Consider the following 13,111-nt stretch of genomic DNA (forward strand, 5'->3'; position numbering starts at 1 on the left):
TCAGTATAGCTAGGCCATTATATTTATCAAATCAATGATTTGACTTTAACAAAATGATGCAAAATCTTCACAATTATATATTTTTAAGATGGATTTTATTTTATAATAGTTTTAGATTTTCAAATAAAAAATTGAAGATAGTAATATGCTCATTTCTCTATTATTAACATCTTACCATATTACAGTACATTTCTTAGAATTAATGAACTGATACTGAATAATCATGAATAAGTAAACTACATATTTACTAATTTATCTTTGGTTTTTATAGAATTTCCTTTTTTTCTACTTCAGAATCACATTCAGGATATGACACTGCACTTAGCTGCTATGTCGCCTTAGGCTAATATTAGCTGTAACAGTTCCATAGACTTCTCTTATGTTTAATGACCCTGACAATTTTGAGGATTACTGTTCAGGTATTCTGTTATTGTTCAGTCATGAGTTGTGTTCACCTTTTTGTGACTTTGTGAACTGCAGCACGCCAGGCATTCTTGCCCTTCACTACTGCCACAGTTCGCTCATACTCTTGTCCATTGAGCCAATAACATCATCCAATTATCTCATATTCTGTTGCCTGCTTCTCCTCTTGCCCTCAACTTTTCACAGCACCAGGGTCTTTTCCAATGACTTGGCTCTTTGCATTAGGTTGCCAAAGTATTGGAGCTTCAGCTTCAGCATCAATCCTTCCAATGAATATTCAGGGTTCATTTCCTTTAGGATTGACTAGTTTGATATTCTTGCTGTCCAAGAGACTCTCAAAAGTCTTCTGCATCACCACAATTTGTAAGCATCAATTCTTTGATACTCAGTCTTCTTTATGGTCCAACTCTCACATATTTACATGACTTCTTGAAAAACCATAGCTTTGACCAAATGGACCTTTGTCAGCAAAGTGATGTCTACATTTTATATGTTGCCTAGGTTTGTCATGGTTTTTCTTCCAAGGAACAAGTGTCTTTTAATTTCCTGGCTGCAGTCACTGTCCACACTGATTTTGGAGCTTAAGAAAATAAAATCTGTCACTATTTTCACTGTTTCTCCATCTATTTCCCTTGAAGTGATGGGACCAGATGCCAAGATAGTTTTTAGAATGTTGAGTTTTTAGCCAGCTTTTTTACTCTCCTCTTCACCCTCATCAAGAGGCTCTTTAGTTCCTCTTTGCTTTCTTTCTTTAGAGTGGTATCATCTGCATATTTGAGGTTGTTGATAATTCTCCTGGCAATCTTGATTCCAGCTTGAGCTTGCTGACTTTAATCACATGGCTGTGTTAGTCTTTAACTGATTTATCCACCATAAGGTTAGTTTTATTCCCTCCCTCCATATTTTGCCCTTTGGAAGGAAGTTACTATGCACAGCCCATACTTAAGGAATAAGGAACTATACTCCACCTCCTTGAAGTTAGAGGATCTATATAAATTAACTGAAATTGTTTCATGTAGATTTGTGTTGTACCCAATAATTCATTCAATCATTTATTTACATCAATATGGATTCCTATATTTATTTTGTACTTTTGGCTTATAATCCAGTATTACTATTAATATATATATTTGGTTGTTCAACCTGTTGCATATTTGGCTACTGGAAACACTTTGAGTTGACTTCTGGTTACTTACTGTGTCTCTTTGATATAGCCACATCATAGTAATTTGTTTTATTTTTAATTTCCTTACTTTCTGGCACTGAACTTCAGGCTCATCTTGTGTATTTCTGTCTGAGTCTTACAATCAGCCATTTCTCCAAAGAGCTCATTTCTTTCATTGAAAATCATATTATAAACCAAGATCTGGGTATTAAGTGTGCTCATTGTTAATGAGGTGTCATTATCACCATCCCTCTCAAATTATAGAGAAAGGATATATCTCTAAAATTTATATATGTAATAATCTATACTCATATTAAGTTAAATATGAGTGAATAGTGCTGTCTTCAACTTTAATACATTATAATGGATCATCCTAACTTCTTCCATTAGCTATGAACTTCCATTTCAACAATGAGAAAACTGGCCCCACCATCCATTTATTTATTAATGCTTGATCGTTCAATTTCAGTATACTTGTAGATTAGTCTCAGAATTGCTAAATTGTGCCCTATGTGAGAAATAACTTTACTAATGAGTGAACAGGACTTATGTACAATTTCTGATTTAGTGTTACAAACTCATTTCCAAAATTACTTAATCCAAAACCATTTCCCCTCATGCCCTTCAGTGAGTTTGTTTCATAAATTTATAATAGAGTTAGATTGTTTTGTTGTCACATTCTGAATTCCATCTGAAGAGCTCATGAAAGCCTAAATAATTCTTTTAAAAATATATATGTATTAAAGTTCAATCTTTGTTCCATAAATTTATATGGGTTTTAAGAAAGACATTGCATTGTATATCCCTCATTATAGTATCAAACAAACTAGTTTCAGTGTTCTAAAAATTTGCTTCACTTATCCAGCTACTTTTCCCAGCCTCCAGGAACCCCTGGCAACCACGTTCTTTTTGCTATCACTGTTGTTGTTGTTCAGTCACTAAGTCTTGTCCAACTCTTTGTGACCTCATGGACTGCAGCACACCATGCTTCCCTGTCCTTCACTATCTCCCAGAGTTTGCTCAAATTCATGTCCATTGAGTTGGTCAAGCCATTCAACCATCTCATCCTCTGTTACCCGCTTCTCCTCCTCCCATCAATACTTCCCAGTATGAGGGTCTTTTGCAATGAGTCAGCTCTTCACATCAGGGGGTCAAAGTATTGGAGCTTCAGCATCCTTCTAATGAATATTCAGGGTTCATTTCCTTTAGAATTGACTGGTTTGATATCCTTGCTGTCCAAGAGACTCTCAAGAGTCTTCTCCAGCACCACAATTCAAAAGCATCGATTCTTTGCACTCAGCCTTCTTTACCATCCAACTCTCACATCTGTACATGACTACTGGAAAAAACCATAGCTTTGGCTATATGCACCTTTGTCAGCAAAATGATGTCTCTGTTTTTTAATACACTGTCTAGGTTTGTCATAGCTTTTCTTCCAAGGAGAAAGTGTCTTTTAATTTAATAACTATCATTGTAGTTTTACCTTTTTTGCTAAGTCACTTCAGTCGTGTCCGACTCTGTGCGGCCCCATAGATGGCAGCCCACCAGGCTCCCCTGTCCCTGGGATTCTCCAGGCAAAAACACTGGAGTGGGTTGCCATTTCCTTCTCCAATGCATGACAGTGAAAAGTGAAAGTGAAGTCACTCAGTCGTGTCCGACCCTCAGCGACCACATGGACTGCAGCCTACCAGGCTCCTCCGTCCATTGGATTTTCCAGGCAAGAGTACTGGAGTGGGGTGCCATTGCCTTCTCCGGTAGTTTTACCTTTTCTAGGTTGTCAAATTACTTGGAATCATACAGTATGGAGACTTAGAGACTGACCCTTTAACCTTAGCAATACATATCTAAGATCCATTCATGTCTTTGCATGATTTACAGTTCTTTTTTTTTCACTAAATAACAGTCCAGTGTATAGATATATCAAATTGTATTGATCCATTCACTGACTGAAGAACAGTTTTCTTGTTTTTAGTTTATAGAAATTATAAATAAAGCATTATAAACATTTGTTTGGAAGATTTTGTTTTGACATAAATTTTAAATACCTAGGAGGATAATTGTTGGACTTTAGTTAATATTATGCTTAACTTGGGGGAAAAAAAAAAAAAACTGCCATATTTTTTTCCCAAAGTAATGATCCCAGTTTGTATTCCCATGAGCACTAAATGCAAGTTCCTGTTGTCCACAATCTCACAGGCAATCATGTTGTCAGTGTTTTGCATTTAAGCCATTTTAAACATACATAGCAGTATCTCTCTATTGTTTTAATTTTCAGTTCCTTATAATAAACTATGTAGAGCATATTTTCATTACATATGATCCATTTATATATTTCTTTGGTAAAATGTCTATTCAGATATTTTCACTTTTTTTTTAATTAGATTTTTAAATTACATAATGCCAAACGTTCTTTATATATTTTGAATTCAAGTCTTAGATCAGATATATGGTTTGCAGGTATTTTCTCCCACATTGTGGCTTGTTTTTGATTCTCTTCACAGCTGTTCATTCGCTAAGTAGTGTCTGACTCTTTGCAACCTCATGACTGTAGCACATCAGGTTTCCCTATCCCTCACTATCTCCCAGAGTTTGCCCAAGTTCATGTCCATTGAGTTTGTGATGCTATCCAACCATCTCATCCTCTGCCTCCCCCTTCTCCTTTTGCCTTCAGTCTTTCACAGCATCAGGATCTTTTTCAGTGAGTTGTCTGTTTACATTGGGTGACCAAAGTTTCAGTTTCAGATCAGTTCTTCAATGAATTTTCAGGGTTGATGTCCTTTAGGACTGACTGGTTTGATCTCCGTCCAGTCCAAGGGGCTCTCAAGAGTCTTGTCCAGCACTACAATTAGAAAGCATCAATTCTTCGGCACACAGACTTCTCTATGGTCTAACTCTCACATAGACCATGTACTTGACTACTGGAAAGACCATAGCTTTGACTATTTGGACTTCTGTTGGCAATGCAATGTCTCTACTTTTTAATATGCTGTCTAGATTTGTCATAACTTTTCTTCTAAGAAGCAAGTGTCTTCCAATTCTATGGCTGCAGTCACCATCTGCTGTGATTTTGAAGCCCAATAAGGGAAAATTTGTCACTGCTTCCACTTTTTCCCCTTCTATTTGCCATGAAGTGATAGGACTGGATGCTGTGATCTTCATTTTTTGAATGTTGAGTTTTAAGCCAGCTTTTTCACTCTCCTCATTCACCTTCATTAAAAGGCTCTTTAGTTCCTCTTCACTCTCTGACATAGAATGGTATCATCTGCATATCTGAGGTTGTTGATATTTCTCCAGAAATCTTGATTCAGCTTGTAACTCATCCAACCTGGCATTTTACCTGATGTACTCTGCATATCAGCTAAATAAACAGGGTGATGATATGCAGCTTTTCCAAAGTTTGAACCGGTCACTTTTTCCATGGAAATTTCCAGCACCATAAGCTTAAAAGACTATCCATTCTTCACTGAAATGCCTCTGTTTCTTTGCCAAATATGAGGTGATTACATCATATGGGTTTTTTTCTAGACTTTCTATTATATTCTATTGATCTATGTGTTTTTTGTGCCTCCACTAGTATCACTCAAGTGACACTTGCTTATTGTAAATTTATCATAAGTCTTAAATTTGGATAGTGTTAATCCTCTGAATTTGTTCTTCTTCAGTATCGCATTAGAAGTTCTGTATCTTTGCTTTCTCTTTATAATTTTAGAATCTCTTTATAAATGTCAAGGGTGTTACTATAATTCTGACTAAAGTCTCACTGAATATATTGATCAAGTTGGAAAGAATTGGTATCTTAACAATATTGAATCTTGCAATGCATGAACAAGATTATTTTGCTATTTAGTTAGTTCTTTGATTTTTTTCAACAAAATTCTTTCATTTCTCACATATAGATTCCCTATATATTTCCTTAAATTTATAGCTGCTGCTGCTGCTGCTAAGTCGCTTCAGTCATGTCTGACTCCGTGTGACCCTATAGATGGCAACCCACCAGGCTCCTCTGTCCCTGGGGCTCTCTAGGCAAGAATCCTGGAGTGGGTTGCCATTTCCTTCTCTAATGCATGCATGCATGCTAAGTCACTTCAGTGGTATCAGACTCTGTGTGATCCTATGGACAGCAGCCCACCAGGCTCCTCCATCCACAGGATTCTCCAGGCAAAAATACTGGAGTGGGTTGCCATTGCCTTCTCCATGTATGGATGTGAGAGTTGCACTATAGATAAAGTTGAGCACTGAAGAATTGATGCTTTTGAACTGTGGTGTTGGAGAAGACTCTTGAGAGTCCCTTGGACTGCAAGGAGATCCAACCAGTCCATCCTAAAGGAAATCAGTCTTGAATATTCATTGGAAGGACTGATGCTGAAGATGAAACTCCAATACTTTGGCCACTTGATGTGAAGAACTGACTCATTGGAAAAGACTCTGATGCTGGGAAATATTGAAGGCAGGAGGAGAAGGGGATGATAGAGGATGAGATGGTTGGATGACATCACCGACTCAATGGACATGAGTTTTGGTAAACTCCGGGAGTTGGTGATGGACAAGGAGGCCTGGCGTGCTGTGGTCAATGGGGTTGCAAAGATTCGGACACAACTGATTGACTGATCTGAACTGAGTTTCATCTAACCCTGCCTGAAATTTAGCATTTCCCTCAAGTTTGAAAGAAAGTGAAAGTTAAAGTCACTCAGCCATGTCTAACTCTTTGTGACCTCATGGACTATACAGTCCACAGGATTCTCCAGGCCAGAATCCTAGAGTGGGTAGTCTTTCCCTTTTCCAGGGAATCTTCCCAACCCAGTGATTGAACCCGTGTCTCCACTTTTCAGGCAGATTCTTTACCAGCTGAGCCACAAGTGAAGTCCAAGAATACTGGAGTGGGTATTCCATCCCTTTTTCAGTGGATCTTCCCAACCTGGGAATCAAACCAGGGTCTCCTGCATTGCAGGCAGATTCTTTACCAGCTAAGCTAAGAGGGAAGTAATAGGTAAAAATCAACAGTAATAAAAGAAGTAGCCATGACTTTGGAATTTGCCATAATAAAAATCGTAGATACTTTCATATCAGCCACAGTCATTGCAGACTTTTTCAAATACTGCTATGTTAGTCAGTACACTGAAGTTACAACTGTTCTTAGACCCACTATCTGGATCTTTTTACTTCATTAATTAATAAACACAGATATATTTGCATAACAAGTGAGATTTTTAAAATAATTTGTTTTAGTAAATTATTATCATTTGTAATTCAATATGATTTTTGCATTATGCATATGATTTATAAGGAGAAGGCCATGGCACCCCACTCCAGCACTCTTGCCTGGAAAATCCCATGGATGGAGAAGCCTGGTGGGCTGCAGTCCATGGGGTCGCGAAGAGTCGGACACGACTGAGCGACTTCCCTTTCACTTTTCACTTTCCTGCATTGGAGAAGGAAATGGCAACCCACTCCAGTGTTCTTGCCTGGAGAATCCCAGGGATGGGGGAGCCTGGTGGTTTGCTGTCTATGGGGTCGCACAGAGTCAGACACGACTGAAGCGACTTAGCAGTAGCAGAATGATTTATGCATTTTAAAATACCACATTTGAGAAAAGTTTACAGCCTCAAATAGACTAGTAAGGTTCTTAGCACTAGTTAAAGAAATAAACATATTGACAGACAGAGAAGAAAACATACACACATACATAAACAAGTGAATGACTACACATTTTATATAGAGATACTTGATTATCCCTATGTATTCTTATCTTAATGGCTATTTTAAAATTATTATTACTAGGAGTGTTACTACAGTAAAAATCATAGCTCTTCACTATTGAAAAAAAACAACAAAAACACTTTTAACCTGGGTGTTGTTTTCCTATGTTTACTATTTTTGCTAATGCAGATGATCAATTGATATGAGAGACTGCCTCAAATTCTGGTACACAAAGATACTACATAGCCATTTCTCTTCTGGGTGTCATGACAATTCCAAAAACACTATCTGGAAGGGGATTCAGGTCTGTTCTGCTCTTGGATAACCAAATTTGCTGCATAGTTGAAAATTTTAACAATCCCTGTACTTTAAAGATACTCAGAGATATACTCAAGGATAGAGTATGAGGAGAGCACAGAACATTCTTTCTGAAATCCACATAATCTATGTTTTCCTCATTTCCTATTGTATTCACTTTCTCCCCTGAACAAGAAATTCTGATCATCTGGTAATATTAGCTAGAATTTCTTTGATCCCAGTAGGTTAAAGACTTCTAAAAAATCAAAAGTTAAGAGAAGTCCTCTGCTTGCTCCCTTTACCAACATTTTCTGTATTCATCTTTTCTCTGAGTCAAAGAATAATGAATATTTAGCTGACTTGAATATGGACAGCAGCATCTGTAGCATAAGATAAGCAATTCTACTGATTAATGGGCTTCCCTAGTAGCTCAGTGGTAAAGAATCCACCTACCAATGCAGGAAATTCAAGTTTAGCCCCTGGGTTAGGAAGATCCCATGGAGAAGGTAATGGCAATGCATTCCACTATTCTTGCCTGAGAAATCCAATGGGAGCTTGGTGGGCTACAATCCATGAGGTCACAAAAAAGTTCGATATGACTTAGGGACTAAACAACAACAACCATTCATATTTCAAAATATATTTGTCACTTCTTTTGCTTTTTTAAAAACATTTTTCCTGATCATGAGAAATATGCCTTTTAATAACCTTGTAAAGAGCCTCTTGATGAAAGTGAAAGAGGAGAGTGAAAAAGTTGACTTAAAATTTAACATTCAGAAAACTAAGATCATGGCATCTGGTTCTATCACTTCATGGCAAATAGACAGGGAAACTGTGGAAACAGTGGCATACTTTATTTTTTTAGGCTCCAAAGTCATTGCAGATGGTGACTGCAGCCATGAAATTAAAAGACACTTACTCCTTGGAAGAAAAGTTATGAACAACCTATATGGCATATTAAAAAACAGAGACATAACTTTGCCAACAAAGTTCTGTCTAGTGAAAGCTATGGTTTTTCCAGTAGTCATGTATAGTGTGAGAGATGGACTATAAATAAAGCTGATTGCTGAAGAATTGATGCTTTTGAACTGTGGTGTTGGAGAAGGCTCTTGAGAGTCCCTTTGTCAGCAAGAAGATCCAACCAGTCTATCCTAAAGGAAATCAGTCCTGAATATTCATTAGAAGGACTGATGCTGAAGTTGAAACTCCAATATTTTGGCCATCTGATGGGAAGAAATGACTCTTTTGAAAAGACCCTGGATATATTCCTAGGAGTGGGATTGCTGGATCATATGGTAGCTTTATTTTTAGTTTTTTAAGGAACCTCCATACTGTTTTCCATGGTGGCACCAATGTATACTCCCACCAACAGTTTAGGAAGGTTTCTTTTTCTGTACACCCGCTCCAGCATTTATTACTGAAGAATTTTTGATAATGGCCATTCTGACCTGTGTGAGGTGATACCTCATTGTAGTTTTGATTTGCGTTTCTTTAATTTTTAGCAGTGTTGAGCATCTTTTCATTTGCCTTTTAGCCATCTTTGTGTCCTCTTTGAAGAGATGTCTGTTCAGGTCTTCTGACCAATTTTTTATTGGGTTGTTTGTTTGTTTGTTTTAATTTAGCTGTATAAGCTGTTTGCTATGTATACATTTTTTAAAGATTTATTTTTATATTTTTTGCTGTTGTCATTCTCAGAATTTTATTTTTCTATATGAAACTGAAGAAATCATTGGCCTTTGGATATTTGCTTCTGTAGCTCTCTGTGTTTATTCTTAAAACTGAACTTAAGCTAATAAACTAGGTTTCCTTAATTACATTAATAAATTTATTAAAACACACTCACTAGCAATCAAAACTGCAAATTAAAGTAGTAATAGGATATTATCATCTGCCTCTCAGAGCAGAAGCACTAATTTTTTTTAATTTTTATTTATTTTTTTATTTAATTAATTTATTTTAATATATCCAGAGAAAACTGTAATTCAAAAAGATACATACACTCCAATGTTCAAAGCAACACTATATACAACAGCCAGGATATGGAAGCAACCTAAATGCTCATGGACAGATGAATGGACAAAAAGGAATAGTACTCAGCCATAAAAAAATGAAATAATGTTATTTGCAGCAAAACGGATGGACCTAGAGATATAATGACACTAAGCAAAGTAAGCCAGACAGGGAAAAACAAATATCATATAATATCACTTACATGTGGAATATAAAAGAAAAAAAAACAAATAAACTTTTTTCCAAAACAAAAAGAGACTTATAGACAACAGAAAACAAACTTATGGTTAACAAAAGGAAAAGAGAGGTAGGGAGAGGGATAACATATGAGGCTGGGATTCACATATATACACTACTGTGTATAAAATAGTTAACTGGAACTTTCCTGGTTGTCCAGTGGTTAAGAATCTGCCTTCCAAAGCAGGGTACTCGGGTTCAACCCCCATTCAGGCAACTAAGCTGCCACACTGCAATTACTGAGCCTGAGGGCCACAACTAGAGAGCCCACATTCCTCAACAAAGATCACACCTGCTGCAACTAAGACCTGATGCAACCAAAAATAAATAAAATAGATAACTAACAAGGGCCAACTGTACAGCACAGGGAACTATACTCAATATTATTATGTAATAATGTATAAGGCAAAATAACATATATAATATACATATAACTGCTAATATGCTGTATGCCTGAAACGTATACAATATTGTAAATCAACTGTACTTCAATAAAAAAATTTTAATGTACACATGGCATAACAGCATTTTGAAAGCTATTGCTAAATTTTCAATCATAGAGCTTTTGTACCACTTTACACTCCCACCAACATTGATTAACATTTTTCATAATGTGGTTCTCTTATGACTTTCTATGATCCCTTCCCTAAATGCAAGAACTCTAGCGATAAATCCAAATTTTAATAGAAAGGTCAGCTGACACCAGGTACTGCATTTGCCCTATCACCTGGCATGAACTTCCCAGTTCAACAGCTTTCCCAGCTTCTGTTCCAGCCAGGATAACTAATATTCATCTGCTGGCTCAAGAGGTACACACTATGATCAGAGGTATTAGGTAAAGGAACTGCCATACTTAACTTCTTGAATTCTCTCAGAGACTTAAAAGATTTATGAAAGAAACAAACACAAGTAGCAGTTGACCTAGTTATAACTCTCTGGCATCACTTGGGATCTACTTAAAATAGAAGTTACACACAAGGGAGGAGATTCATAAAGCACATGCTATTTATGATACATATAAAATAATTACACCAACTTAAAAGCAATATTTTGAGTAACTGTAAAATGTAAGAGCTATTTTAATCGCATGGTAGGCTAGAGTCAACAATGTAAGTTAAAGCAAATTTATGTTTCCTTCTTATTTTTCTTTGACAAACAACCCTGCCATCCTTCTTAATATCCTCGCAAGTAAGGTCCCTTCCAGTGCCATTTTGTCATGTAATAGAGCTTCTTCCCTTGCTTCATACTCTAAAATTATCCCTCCTTTCCAAAATAAAATCTTTTCACCCTGTATACAATAAATTCACTCTCACATATAAGGGATTTGATAAATTTTTTTTCACCTGAGTGGCTAATTACATATACATATACAGTGGCTATTACATATACATGTATTCTTTTTCAGATTACTTTTCATTATAGATTATTACATGATATTGAATATAATTACCGGTGTTGTCAAGTAGGTCCTTGTTGTTTATCTATTTATATACAATAGTGTATATAAACTAGATATAAATTCCCAAACTCCTAATTTACCCCTCTTTCCTCATTAAGATTCTTAATAGCAGGAGCAGATTAGTACCTAAGGCTGTTGTTTAGTTGCTCAATCCTACCCGACTTTTGGCAACCCCATGGACTGCAGCCCACCAGTCTCCTCCTCCATTCATGGAATTTTTACATGTATTTTCATTTAAATACTAGAGGAGAATAAGGAAAGATGGATTAACCTAACTTGTCCAGTGATCCAGCAGAATCAGAATTTGGATGCAAAGCTACTTAACTCCAGAGTCTGCACTTTTCCCCCTCCCATCAGTGTGCAAATATTTTTCCTTGAAAACCTGTAAGATAATTTTCATAAATGTATGTATCCCTCACAAAAAAGAAAAAAGAAAAGAAAAGACCCTGATGCTGGGAAAGATTGAAGGAGGGAAGAGAAGGTGACAACAGAGGATGAGATGGCTGGATCAACTCAATGGACATGAGTTTGAGTAAACTCTGGGAGTTGGTGATGGACAGGGAGGCCTGGCGTGCTGCAGTCCATGCGGTCAGAGTCAAACATGACTGAGTGACTGAACTGAACTGAAGTTGTATCAGTCATGCCTTTTCTGTGTTTTCTGATGTTTTGACATCTGGAGACTTCCTGATTGAGGAGATAATTCCCTATGGATGACCGATATCTGGGGACAGTAAAAGGCCTATCTGCAAGTGTGCCTTCCATATGCAAACCAACAAATCCAAAGCCTGTAATTCCTAACCACCTCGCCTATTGAGCATTTATTCTTTGGAACATTATTCATCTACACTGATCACTTCATATGTGCCAGAATCTGCTGAAATTATTCAAACCAGCCAATCCTAAACCTAAAATTTCACTCTGTCTTGCCTTCTCATGGAAACCACAATAAAGTCCTTGCCCATGTTTTCCTCTCACTCCCTCTACTTCCTGACAGACCTCAGTGCTTCTCCTTGTGCCTTTTTCATGGTGTGACATGTACCTTCTCTTGAGGACTATGAGTAACAAGCTCTTACTTCAAACGACAGTTGTCTTCTCATCTGTTGGGCTCAACATGCTTGAATAAATATAAAACCTACATTTTAAAACCTAAGGATAATTATGCATCTATTAAAAATACATCTGGTAATTTTATTAGGCCAAGTTACAAAAAAGTTATGTGCTTTGTAAAAGTATATATTTTTAAGATGTTTAATATCAACTGCCTAAAATCCTGGAAAAAATGAAACAGTTTATATTCTTTCCTACAGTACTTGAGAGTATTTCCTCACATTCCTGACAGTATCCTATAAAATAATTCATCATAAAATTTGCCAATAAAGCAATATAGTATTTGCCAGTATGCAAATATTTTGCTTCCCCTAGGTCAGCTGGGCTCTGATAAAACACCAGAAAGTTAGGTTTGGGTTAGTTAGTTTCTCCTGAGGGCAGACCTTGTTAAGAACAGGATGCTCTGGCTTTCCTGATGGAAGCAGAAGGAGCTTTTCTCCAGTGTTTACTGTGAACCTGGCGGAGCTCCAGGATATAAATTCACAAAAGTACTGGGCCCATCAGATGACTGGGTCTTCTTATAGTGTTTACTCCTCACCGAGCACACAGCAATTAGTCAATTGCATTTCAGGTTTTCCTGCCCTGGCACTGGTTCCCATGAAGATTTATGCTCTGCTTAGGTAAGCTGTGATGCTTTCTGTATTCCTGTCCATGTCTACATTTTGGGGACAGCAGTTTTTCCTCTGACTTCATTTCTCTTATGGATCTAAAAAGAG

This window comes from Bos javanicus, chromosome 1 (genome assembly GCF_032452875.1).
Source record: "Bos javanicus breed banteng chromosome 1, ARS-OSU_banteng_1.0, whole genome shotgun sequence".
In the NCBI taxonomy this organism is placed as follows: domain Eukaryota; kingdom Metazoa; phylum Chordata; class Mammalia; order Artiodactyla; family Bovidae; genus Bos; species Bos javanicus.